This window comes from Octodon degus, unplaced genomic scaffold (genome assembly GCF_000260255.1).
Source record: "Octodon degus isolate 3935 unplaced genomic scaffold, OctDeg1.0 scaffold00100, whole genome shotgun sequence".
Lineage (NCBI taxonomy): Eukaryota > Metazoa > Chordata > Mammalia > Rodentia > Octodontidae > Octodon > Octodon degus.
In genome coordinates, this window is record NW_004524676.1 from 6804614 (window position 1) to 6815748 (window position 11135).

The following is an 11135-nucleotide window of genomic DNA, read 5'->3' on the forward strand; positions in this document are numbered from 1 at the left end:
TTGCACTTGACAAGGAAGCGCTTATTCTACTGAACCATCTCCCCGGCCCCTTTAGATCTCTTTTTAAAACATTTATTTGACTGTATACTTTTCTCAACTGTATTTTATAATTTTCAGTCTCATACATCTTTAATTGGATTTATTCTAGGTGTTTGGTGCTTTTGATACTGTTTTATTTTCTTTTTTGTATTTGGTACAGGGTCTCACTATGCAGCTCAGACTCACAGTGATCCTCCTGTCTCGTCTCGGCCTCCTCAGCACTGGGATTACAGGTGTGCACCTCCACGCCCAGTCTCATTCCCAATCTCAGCACTCTCCGGGGGCAGAGACGGTGAAGCAGACCATCAATATACTGATTGTAATAAATATTTTTGTACAATTGAATAAATATGAATAAGCAACTAGTAAGTGCAATTTAACTCACATAACAATTAGATTAGATGTGCTAACTGTGCTATAATATTTGTATCTCCTACATCTTTACTGATATTTTGGTTTTGGTCTTTATTACCAGTTATTGAGAGAGTTATGTTAATGAATCTCATTCTGATTGTTCTTTTGTATATTTTTTATTCTGTTCAATTTATTATTTATTTTGAAGCTATGATACTAGATGCGTAGGTATTTAAGACTGTCATATCATCCTCTTAAACTTCACATTGCACTTTAACCCTGATCTTGCTTTATCTTTAGAATTAAAAGAGTAACCATATTCTCTGACAGTATATGTACAACTATTCACATACATTAATTATTTTCATATTGGTTTAGCCTTCCCTCTACCTTATCCTCTTCGGACAGAACCACTTTTCTTCCCTCTTGTCATCTCTGTCCCCCAGGGCACAATGCCTTGCATAGTCTGAGCTCTGTAAGACTGTATACTGGATTCAACTAGAAATCCTGTCTCTTGCTTTAAGAGAATGTCATATTTACAAATCAGATTTTTTCTCTTTTCTTTTCTTTTCTTTTTTTTTTTTTTTTCCAGAACCATTGATTGAACTCAGGCCCCTGCATTTGCCAGGCAAGCACTTATTCTACTGAGCTATCTCCCCAGCCCCCTACAAATTAAATTTTTCATGGAAGGGTATTATAGACATTTCTTATTTTGTTAAATAATTATCTGCTTTGGAGATGAATTCACTTTTTAATGAATCATTTAATTAGCTTCTGTTATATAATTTAGAAAGCAAACGTGGAACGGAGGTGCCATGTAAGTTAACTGTGTTTGTTTAAAATATATTTGACTTGGAATGTAGTTAAATAATTACCAAAATAAATACATGTTTGTTTAAGATAACTTAAGTAGCAACAGTAGTGATTCTTTAAAAAGTACTGAATTTACTCAGTCAAAATCACTTGCCGAAGGCTATTTCTCAGTTTTCAAAGAGCTGGAGTATTCCGCCTCCTGGTTGATCACATTAATAAATGGATGTATTAAGCAAAAATAGAGGCAGAGGATTGTGGGAAGTGAGGAATTTACGCGCGCACGTCCCTTGTTGGCAAGGGCAGAACCTGCATGCAAGTCCGCTGATGCCCTGTGCGTCTGTAGAGGCGAACGTGCCCATGAGAACGCCTCCCTGAAAGCACACGGCTGCTTGCGACTTCCTGAGTGACCGGCCCCTTCCTTTTTTCTTTACGGCTCCTTATCACTAGATTCTGAAGAACCAAAACACACACGAACATCTGCCTCGAGCAAACACCGAGTTTCCCGGAACCCCAAAGCGGAGCCACCCAGCGTGGGGCGGGAGGGCCAGCCTGATGATATTATGTTTATTTTACGCTGTCTGCTTAGTTTTTGTTTCCAGGCACTGGGCTTAATTTAGTTTCCAGAGCCAGAAATTATTGTTGTTTGTGTATCTAAATTTATTAATATTCTTCTTAAGAAATGTTTAGGTGCAGTATATTCCAGGAATCTTTGGAAAACCTCTTGGTGAAACTTAGACTGTGGTTCTGTGAAAGCCAACGAACACACACGTGATGAAATAGACCCTTGGAGGACCCGGGTTCTCCCCAGGCATGCGCATGGGGACGTGGGGTGCTGCCGAGGTCGCCTGGATGAACTCAGGAGGGAGCGCGCCCTCCGCCTCAACTCTGCTCAGGGCAGCCGAGGTGCTGTCCAACCCCTTCTCAGAGGTGTGTGTGTGTGTGTGTGTGTGTGTGTGTGTGTGTGTGTGTGTGTGATTTTTTTCATAGGACAGGGAGCATGGAGAAGCAGGCACCCAGTGTTTCCTCGTACTCCAAATGCTATCCCACTTGGTTCGGGGCCGCAGTAGTCCTGCCCCTGCCGTGGAAGGCCTGCCCTGTGCTGCTTGCGATAAGGAAGCCTCTGATTTGGCGTAACAACTGGCAGGCTGTGGAGGTCTGTGCCACTTCCCCAGCCCCGTGTCTGAGAACACCTGCTGCCCGGGCTCTGCTGGAAAGGGCAGGCCTGAGTACCCCTGACCCCGTCCCGGGTCCCCCACCCCACTCAGATTAGACCAGTGAGAGAGTTGTGGACATTTTTGTGATGCAGGAGATGGAGTCCAGGCTCTTCATGCTGAGCTACATGCCCAACCATTTAACTTTTTTTTAAGACAAAGTTTGAATAAGACCTTAAATTGCCCAGGCTGAGCTCAAAGTTATGGTCCTCCTGCTTCAGCCTCCCAGAGGGCTGGAATAACTGCGTCCAGATTTGCTGCGATTTTGAGTCAGTGTACAGAACGATGAGTCGGAGGTTGTGGACTGCAGGCCAGGGCTCCCTTGAGGGGAGGAGGCTGGAATCAGAGCAGGCCAGAGCCAAACACAACCAAAGCTGCTTGAGAGCAAAAGCATAAATAATCGCAGCAACCCAGTGTCTCCAGAGAGAAGGGGTTAGCCGTGCGTGTAAGCGGCACAGAGAACAAAGGCAGAGTGAACAAGTACAAGAACAGAAGAACGAGCCAAAGAACAGAGACGCACGGCCTTGTGGATCTTCCTCTTTCCCAGCACTGGTCCCGGTCTCATCCAGCTGGACTTTGCTTCCTGCCTGTGAAGGTCTGTAAAACTGCCCACTTTATCTTTACAGTGAGCTCCTTTTTATTTCAGTTAGCTGGAGTGAGAGTTGATTCCTAGCAACCAACAGTCTCTGAGTATGGTACTTCCTTCCCCGGGGGGCAGGTGCTCTGCTTCAGCCTTCTCTCTCTGTCGGGAGAGACAGGGTCTAGAAACACTGCACATCTCATGAGTTACTTTTTCAGTACCATTTTAGGAGAGCACAGCAGCGAGAAGGCCACAAGAGACCCAAAGGAATGACTCCGCGCGGTCACTGTTGGCGTCGACTGAGCTGTACTGCAGGAGTACGGGGATGCGTCCTCCGGTCTCAGTGGTGTTCACAGACGCAGCTAAAAGGCCACCTCTGATTCCCCACTCCATACACCATGCAGTGCAAAGTCTTCTGGCCAATTGCAGATGACCTGAAGCCAGTGGCGGTGTCTCCACTGTCACGATTCACTGAGCACTGTGTACCGTGTCTATGTGTTATAAGCATTCTTTTCAGTGGAGATATATATAATCTGATTCGAACATTTTAAGAGCTGGACATAACACTGGGAGCCTTTCCTTTTCCCTTTTCTCACTCCTGTAGGGCTTCTGTCTGCCTTTGAACTCCTGTGAGCTCTGCTAAGATGAGGAAGATAGGGATCGTCAGTGGCTATTGCTTGCTGCCCACTCCCCACAGAGGAAATTAGACTCAGCCCAGTCACATTCATAAAGTGGTGAGCGAACAAGCCGGGCCCAGCAACTGGAAAGGCTTTCTGGGCTGCGCTACGACTCCAGTGTGCTGGAATGCAGCTCTCGGACAGAGTTAATCTTTGTAAGGGGCAGCGGAGGAGGAGGAGGAGGCTGGAAACACACTGTCCTGCGGTCCACATCTGACCCGAGATTGCAGGTCCACGCTGTGCTTGTATAAGGTTCCTATGCAGGAACACAGGGCCTCTTGGTCTACAGTGTTTTCTATAAATACGAACCAGGCCAGTAAATTAGGGGTACTGGTGGTGTTACAAAGCTAAGATGACACAGGGAAGTGCCAGGACTCCCAGAGATGTCCTTGGGAATTTTCCTTTCAGTGGGCAGGGCCAACCTGCTGGAAAAAGCACCATGGAACTCACAGTGCTTGAAGACCAGTAAGGGAAACAATGCAATTTAAAAATAAAGCCAAATGAAGGGAGAGTGACAGGAAGCCAGGATTATGCACAAGCACTGATTTAGACAAATTATTCTCATTTGTTAGAGGACTGCCTTTCTTCTGACAGACTATGGAAATTTTATTTCTCTTTTCTATATCATTAAAAATACGAGTAATATTCACAACATTGTAAAGTCATCTATAGAAATATAACAAAATGATGTTTTCAGTATGCTTGCTTCTCTGCCATATTATGTTCTTGTCTTTTCTGACACAATAGTGGGATTTATTTTTTAAACATTCCAATTTTACAGAATGAGTCATTGTAAATGTGGGAACCAGATGAATCATCCGTCCATCAATCGGTATCTTTATTTTCATTTTCTTCTTCTATTTATCATTAAAGAGATGCTAGAAATTTCTCTCCAGTCCGGTTTGTGTCACAAGCCGGGGAGCCCAGCTAGCACTGACCTTGTGTGGGCCCAGATTCCTGTCAAGAGCCCCGCTTTGCAAGGGCGAGTGTCCTGCAGTCTCCCAGTGCGTGAAGTCCGGAGCCCGCTCCGGGGCGGCAAGGCAAGCGCGGCTTGGAGAGCAGGAACAAGGGAGCCCCTCCACGCTTCAGGCAGGCCAGGGCCGCCCTCTGCCCAAGGGGCAGCTGGGGAATGTTTAGAGTCCTTACCTGAGCCTGAGTCTGGCAGGTTAAACGTCTTTGCTTGAATATTTAGATCTTTGATGCATTTCAAGTTTTATTTGGGTACCCGTGATGGATGCAAGCCTGGATCAGCCTGCTGCGTGTGTGTAGCCATGTTCCCCAGCAGCATCTGGGAGAGCGGCTGCCCTGGCCAGGGTCCTCCAGAGGCGTGGGGTGCCAATGCAGATAGAGCTGTGCACGGCTCGGGGGTGCTCACCGTAGCTGCCGGCAGATCAAGCGTGAAAGATGCAGACAGGCTACACACTGGAGACCCCCAGTGAGGGACCCACTGGCCCCCAAGAGCAGAGGGCCCCGAGCTCACTGCAGAGACGCACCTGTGACCGCACCAGGAAGCTGAGCAGTCTGCAGGAAGCCTGAGAGGCCCGAAGGTGATGGCAAATGTGAGCTCCTTCAAAAAAACATATGAGATCTTGTACTGTAATGTCATATAACTCAGTAGTGCCCCAAATTTTCTGATCAAGGAGATTATGGGGCCAAAGAGGAAAGTGATCGATGATGCAGAGTGTGCCTAAGGAGAGTCACATGGACAGAAAACATTCTCTCAGGCTTTCACGGAGAGCACATTGGCCAAGCAATGGCCGTGACTCTTCCACATGGCTGACACTGACAAAGGTTCTATAATCTGAGGTACAGGATCTCAGGATAAATCCTGAGGGGATTTCACTGACCTTCTCAGACCCAAAAGCTACAACTCTTGTTGCGTAGGTCTTGCTTTACCTTGGTCTTAACCATCCAGCAGAAAAGTATAAAAATGAAGTAGAAGAAGTAAAGCCATGCTGTTATGTTAAGCTGTAGGGGACTCAGGTCAACAATTTCTGACACAGCCAGTCAAGCAAAAGACCCAATACTATTATGGATTACTGGACTCTTTTAAAATATTTTGCTGAGTTTACACACCTATAATATTCAAATGACGGAACTAAACAAAAAAGGGGATATATAAATGAATGTCCGTTTTATATCTGTATATTCAAAATGGTTAGGATAGATATATAGTTATATTCTCTTAATGAATAGAGGGATTTGTTCTAATAGTGTTTGTAAATAGGATATCATGTCTGCATCTTGTACAACAAATAACCACTAGGAAGACAGTATGCAATGTGTTAATTATTGAAACTGTCCTACCAATTTGATTTGAAACTGTCTCATTGCTATTTGTCTGTCAATAAAATTATGGGAAAAAAAAAAGAGTAGGAACATCTTCTTTCCCTTCTTATTCTATCCAGGCTTATTGGTTGGCCTCACCACCCATGCACAGGGCCGTCTCCTTCTGCAGTAAATCTGTCGTCAGATTCACCCAGATCTATGCCAGCGCAGCTAGCTGGGGTTTCCTTGCAGGGCTGACACCACGGGTAACTCTCACAAAGGTGCTTTCCTAGAGTGCAGCTTCTGGCCCCTCTGTCCAGGTCAGGTGGTTGGGACTAGTGTGCTGGGGCTACTTCGCACCGATTTATGGACCTTTGTGAGGTAACCTGAAGTCAGGGGCTGGGAGGCTCCTCCTTAGCTCGTGTTGCCCAGGGCTACTGAGCCGTCTCCGCGGCCCCATCTGTGCTATATTGGCTCTTTCCAGGTTCCATCTAAACTTTAGCTTTGTCTTTAGTCCTGTGAGGAATGCTGCTGATATTATAATTAGGATTACATTAAATATACGTATGCATTTTAATAAAATGGCCATTTTGGCAATACTGGTTCCACCTGTACAGAAACCCGGGTTATCTTTCCGTTTTCTAATGTCCTCTTTGATTTCCTTTTCCAGTGTTCCCATTACAGAGGCCTTTCACATTCGTGGTTAGATTAATTTCTAAGTCTTGAATTTCCAAGAAACCTTACCAAACCACCTGTTCAATACCTCCCTGTTATGCACTTATAGATTACTTGCTTATTAGAAGACATCTTCTACCAAAATACTGAGGCATGATGAACCTTTAAATTGTCTGGGAAAATGTGGTAAGCCTGAATAATGTGGAAACTTTCAGATAGTATGGATTGAAAACATAAGTATTTGGCCCTTTACTGGTTCAATTATTTAAATACAGGATGATCAAAAACTGCATGCTTTTTCATTAATTTTTATTATAAGATAATATAACAGAAGATATAAAAATAACAGTTTTATCGAGTTTATCCAGTAACTTTTCTCGAGGGCCGACCAGATAGCTCAGCTGACTAAAGTGCCTGCTTAGGCAAAGTGTATCCTGGATCCTGGTCCCACATGCCATGCTGGCCCCACCCCCAGGGTGTGATGACCTGGTGACAGACTGGGCATGGTGGCACGTGCCTGTGATCCCAGGGAGGCTGAAAACAGGAGAATCACTCTGAGTCCGATCTGGGTAGTGAGACTCTATAGGCCCTGAACTAAACACATTGAAAACAAAACAAAAAAGCCCTTATACTTCAGTAACTTTTCCGTATATGGTGTATCTTCACACATTCAACACACAATGCAACGTTACAGTATGGACAGTAGTATAGAGTCTTTTCCAATTCCTTCCACATTGTTGTCTTTCTTTGAACAACACCCTTCACACTGTCTTGTTGGCCTTTCCTCTTTTCTATGGGTAGCATAACTTTAATAAAATCTCTCCCCACTAAATGTAACGGTGAAGCTGCTGATGGTGGATGTCCTGGTTGGTGTTTCGTTACCTCATATTTTTCAACTATTTGGTTTATTTGGCCTAATCTAATTTATAAATGACTTTTTGGACACCCTTGTTTCGAATAAATCACAAATTCCATATTTTTGGCCTAGAAGATGCGTAAGTATTTTATGATTACATTTTTCCTCATGTTTTGTTTTGTTTTGTTTTTTGGCTCCGAATGCCTCAGGGCAGGTTTGGCTGGCTTGAGTTGTGGGGATCGAACCACAGCAACCTGAGCTTGGTTGAAGCAGCCATTTAAAGAACTGAGCCAAGGGGCAGGCCCCCTTTCCTCATGTTTTGATCACAGCGTTGCTTGTTAATGTTGGCCAATCTGCCAGGACCACCCAGAGAACTGGTATAATCATTGACCACAGCTGGAATTTTTTATCTTTGCTTCTTCACAGTTCTGTCTCTCCTGCGTTGTGAGTGGCGCCACAAACGTACGTCGTTCTGTTTCACAGCGGGCTTCCCCCTTGCCGTGCCAACATTTCTCCCTTCTCAGCCTTTCCAGATCTCGTGGCACTTCCTCCCTAGTCAGCCTCAGTGTCCCCAATAGTCCTGTTTCATGTCATAAGACAATGTCATTGAGCTCTGCAGAACTATAAAAATTACATCTAATCTACTTACAGCAATCTTCGATAGACTGTAGTACCGAATTAAAGTTTCTTTTCCTTTTACTAGCTTGTAAAAGAAAATAACCAGAACTTATTATTATATTTCAGTAGAAACAAACATTACAGGTGAATACAACATTCTAAATTTTTTTCTTTTTTAATGCATTTAGTATGGGGCTACAGGGTCTCACTATGCAGATCCGATTCGTAGTGATCCTCCTGCTTTCAGCCTCTCAAGGACGAGCCACCACACCCGGTCTCGGTCACCTTCTCAGTGCACCCTGGGGACGGGGCCCACATGCCAGGCCGGCGATCCAACCCGGGTCCGTGTCTGCCTAAGCAGGCCCTTTAATCCGTTGAGCTAGCTGGCCGGCCCAACATTCTAAATTTTAAAAGCATGCAAACAGTTGCTGATATAAAACAAACAGAAGCCTGAGCATACGTCATGCACTCAGCTGTCGACATGGCCCCTGCTGAGCAGTGCTTGGATGGCCAGCACGTAACCAGCGTGCTCCCAGCTGATGCCCAGGTAAGCCACTAAGTGGTTAAGAGAGCTCCTGCTTCGTGGTCTTTTGGTGCAGTCTTCCATGTGACTTTATTTGTAATAACAAGCATTGGCCTGGACATAACTGATTCCATTGGCATTCCCTTCAGCTTTCTCCCTGCCCGCTGTTTTATACAGCTTTCCAATCGACATGCCTGAGTCTGCAAGGAATAGGCTGTGCTTTCGGGAGATTCTAAATTTCCTTTCAGGGACATTTACGGCATCAGGGTAAACTGGAAAATTGCCATTTTCATCTGGAGCAACGGACTGCCAGCAGCTTCCCATGGCTCAAACTAAGGAGCACTGGTTGCTGTTCCAGGGCTGAAGTTCTCCCGTGTGTCAGCTCAGGCCCGTCCCGAGGGTCTGTGAGGTGAGTGTGATGCGTACTTTGCAGGGTTGATGTGAGGCTCAGCAGCCACATGTGAGTGTTGTACCCAGAAGTCCCAAGTGTTCAAGAACTACTTCACAGTCCCATGTTATTACCAACGTACGTAACTCAGAGGGTTTCCTCACTTTTCCTGTAGCAATTTCTGCATGTATGGCAGAGGGTGGTTGCTGTGGTAAAGTGGAAAATACTCGTTAGACAAGCATGATTTTAAAAACCCCAGTACTTTTAAAGGTCTCCCATTCTGGTGTGCTCTGACATGCCCTAGTAAGGTCACAGATAAAGTGTGGCATACTCGGCAGAGTGGCTAAATAGGAAATGTACTCAAGCAAACCAAGAACAGCTAAAAAAACCCTAAGCCCTGAGCAAACATTCCAAACTTTTGGCAAAGGAATTGCACTGCCTGAGTCCCCATGACTCAGTTATTAATAGTGACTCATTTTGCCATTTTTGAGCAGACATATATTTTTATGTCATGCCGTATCTGTGAGTACGAACCTTCAAGACTTGATGGGCTCTTGAAAAATGTGTTATCCTGGGGAAGAGCGGGCAAGGAGGATGCCGTTCTGTCTTGCGTGACACCTGTCACTGTGCTTGTCAAATGCGATGACGACAAAGGCGGGCCCTGTGCCAAAGCCCGGGAAGGCACAAGTCCGGCAGGGCAGTAATTTGCCGCAATTTATAAGCGTCTTCATGGCAGTCTAGCTCGGAAGGCTGTGCTCATCCTCCGGGCAGCTGCCTGCACACGGCCCCACCCAGCAGTCCCACAATAGCTGCTGGTCCGGGCAGTCGACTGAGTAAGGAAGAGCGCAAGTCTCAGGCCAGCTGGTCTTGAGAATGGGCCCAGCAGAGCTTCCCGCGCGCCTCCTCACCGGGACCTCGCTGGCCCCAGGCGGGCTGTGCCAGCCTGCCATGCGAGCCGCATTCCCGTGTCCTTCTGCACCCAGCTCCCAGCCCTCTGATGTCCAGGAACGGGAACGGAGCTCTGAAGCCTCCCGAGAGGCACGTGGGCACCTGCGCACGGAACTGAGAGTGTGTATTTGTAGCACATGTTTACTTTCTCGTTGGTAGTACTTCATTATGTGACTTCAGTTAGTGACCCTGATGACTCATTTGCATCCAGATCATTAAAACCCTTTCATTTGTCCATTTAAACTGACTGGAGGTTTGAGTTAATTATCACTTCCCGACAGCCTGAAGGTCAGACCGTTTCCTTTTGTTTCACCCAGCAGTTAATCCCTCATTAAAGGCGCTGGGAAATGAATAATTAAACAGGTGCCATTTTCATGTTTCAGGTAATGAGAGGTCCTCGGATCCCAGAGGGTGCCGGCGGGGGCGAAGCCAGGGCAGTGTAGAAGACTCGCCTCCACAAGCGGGAGCTTCTGTCTGCACTCTAAAGGCCTGGCCAAGTGTCTGCCCTAACCTGAAGCCAAAGAGTAGCTCCGGGCTCAGCTCTGGCTCTCACCACTTGCTCAGCTTGGGCAGAGCAGGTAAACCGTGCCTTTTCTTGGCTCTATATTTAAAATGAATAATAATGGTAACCACCTTTCGGCAGCGAGAATCCCTGAGCAATGGTTATTAGCTGCTGCATGGCATTTTTCTGATCACAGGTAAGTCGTCTCCGGCGGGACCTGGCCCCAGCCAGACATCCACACGGCGGCGATCAGAAGTTCACGTTGGGCCCCTAGGATGACTGCTGAGGATAAATTGTGCTGGGCCCTGGAAAGAAGACCAAGGTAACCCTGTCTCTGTGGCATAGGCTGCCACCAAATTCCTTCTGGTCACTAGGAGAGGATTTGGGGGATGTGACATTGACCAGGGGTGCTCAAGCCCACCCAGGCCAGCAGGGAAAGTGGAATGGAGTGCTGGCACTTCCTCCTGTCGTCTGCACCGAGGTAGAGTAAGTGAGGATGCGTGCTGCGTGGGCGGAGGCTTGCTGGGAGGATGCTGGTGAGGGGCCTAGGCCCCGAGGTACTGGGCCCCGAGGTACTGGGCCCCGAGGTACTGGGCCCCAAGGTACTGGGCCCCGAGCTACTGGGCCCCGAGGTACTGGGCCCTGAGCTACTGGGACCTGAGGTACTGGGCCCTGAGGTACTG

The 11135-nt window shown here is 46.6% G+C and overlaps 1 long non-coding RNA gene across 1 annotated transcript; it reads left to right on the forward strand.

The window, feature by feature from the left end:
- Nucleotides 1-2815: 2815 nt before the first annotated feature.
- Nucleotides 2816-10664, forward strand: LOC111818734. Its single transcript, XR_002822649.1, has 3 exons — nucleotides 2816-3012; nucleotides 8863-9023; nucleotides 10271-10664. It is a non-coding gene; the product is annotated as an uncharacterized LOC111818734 (long non-coding RNA).
- Nucleotides 10665-11135: the final 471 nt, after the last annotated feature.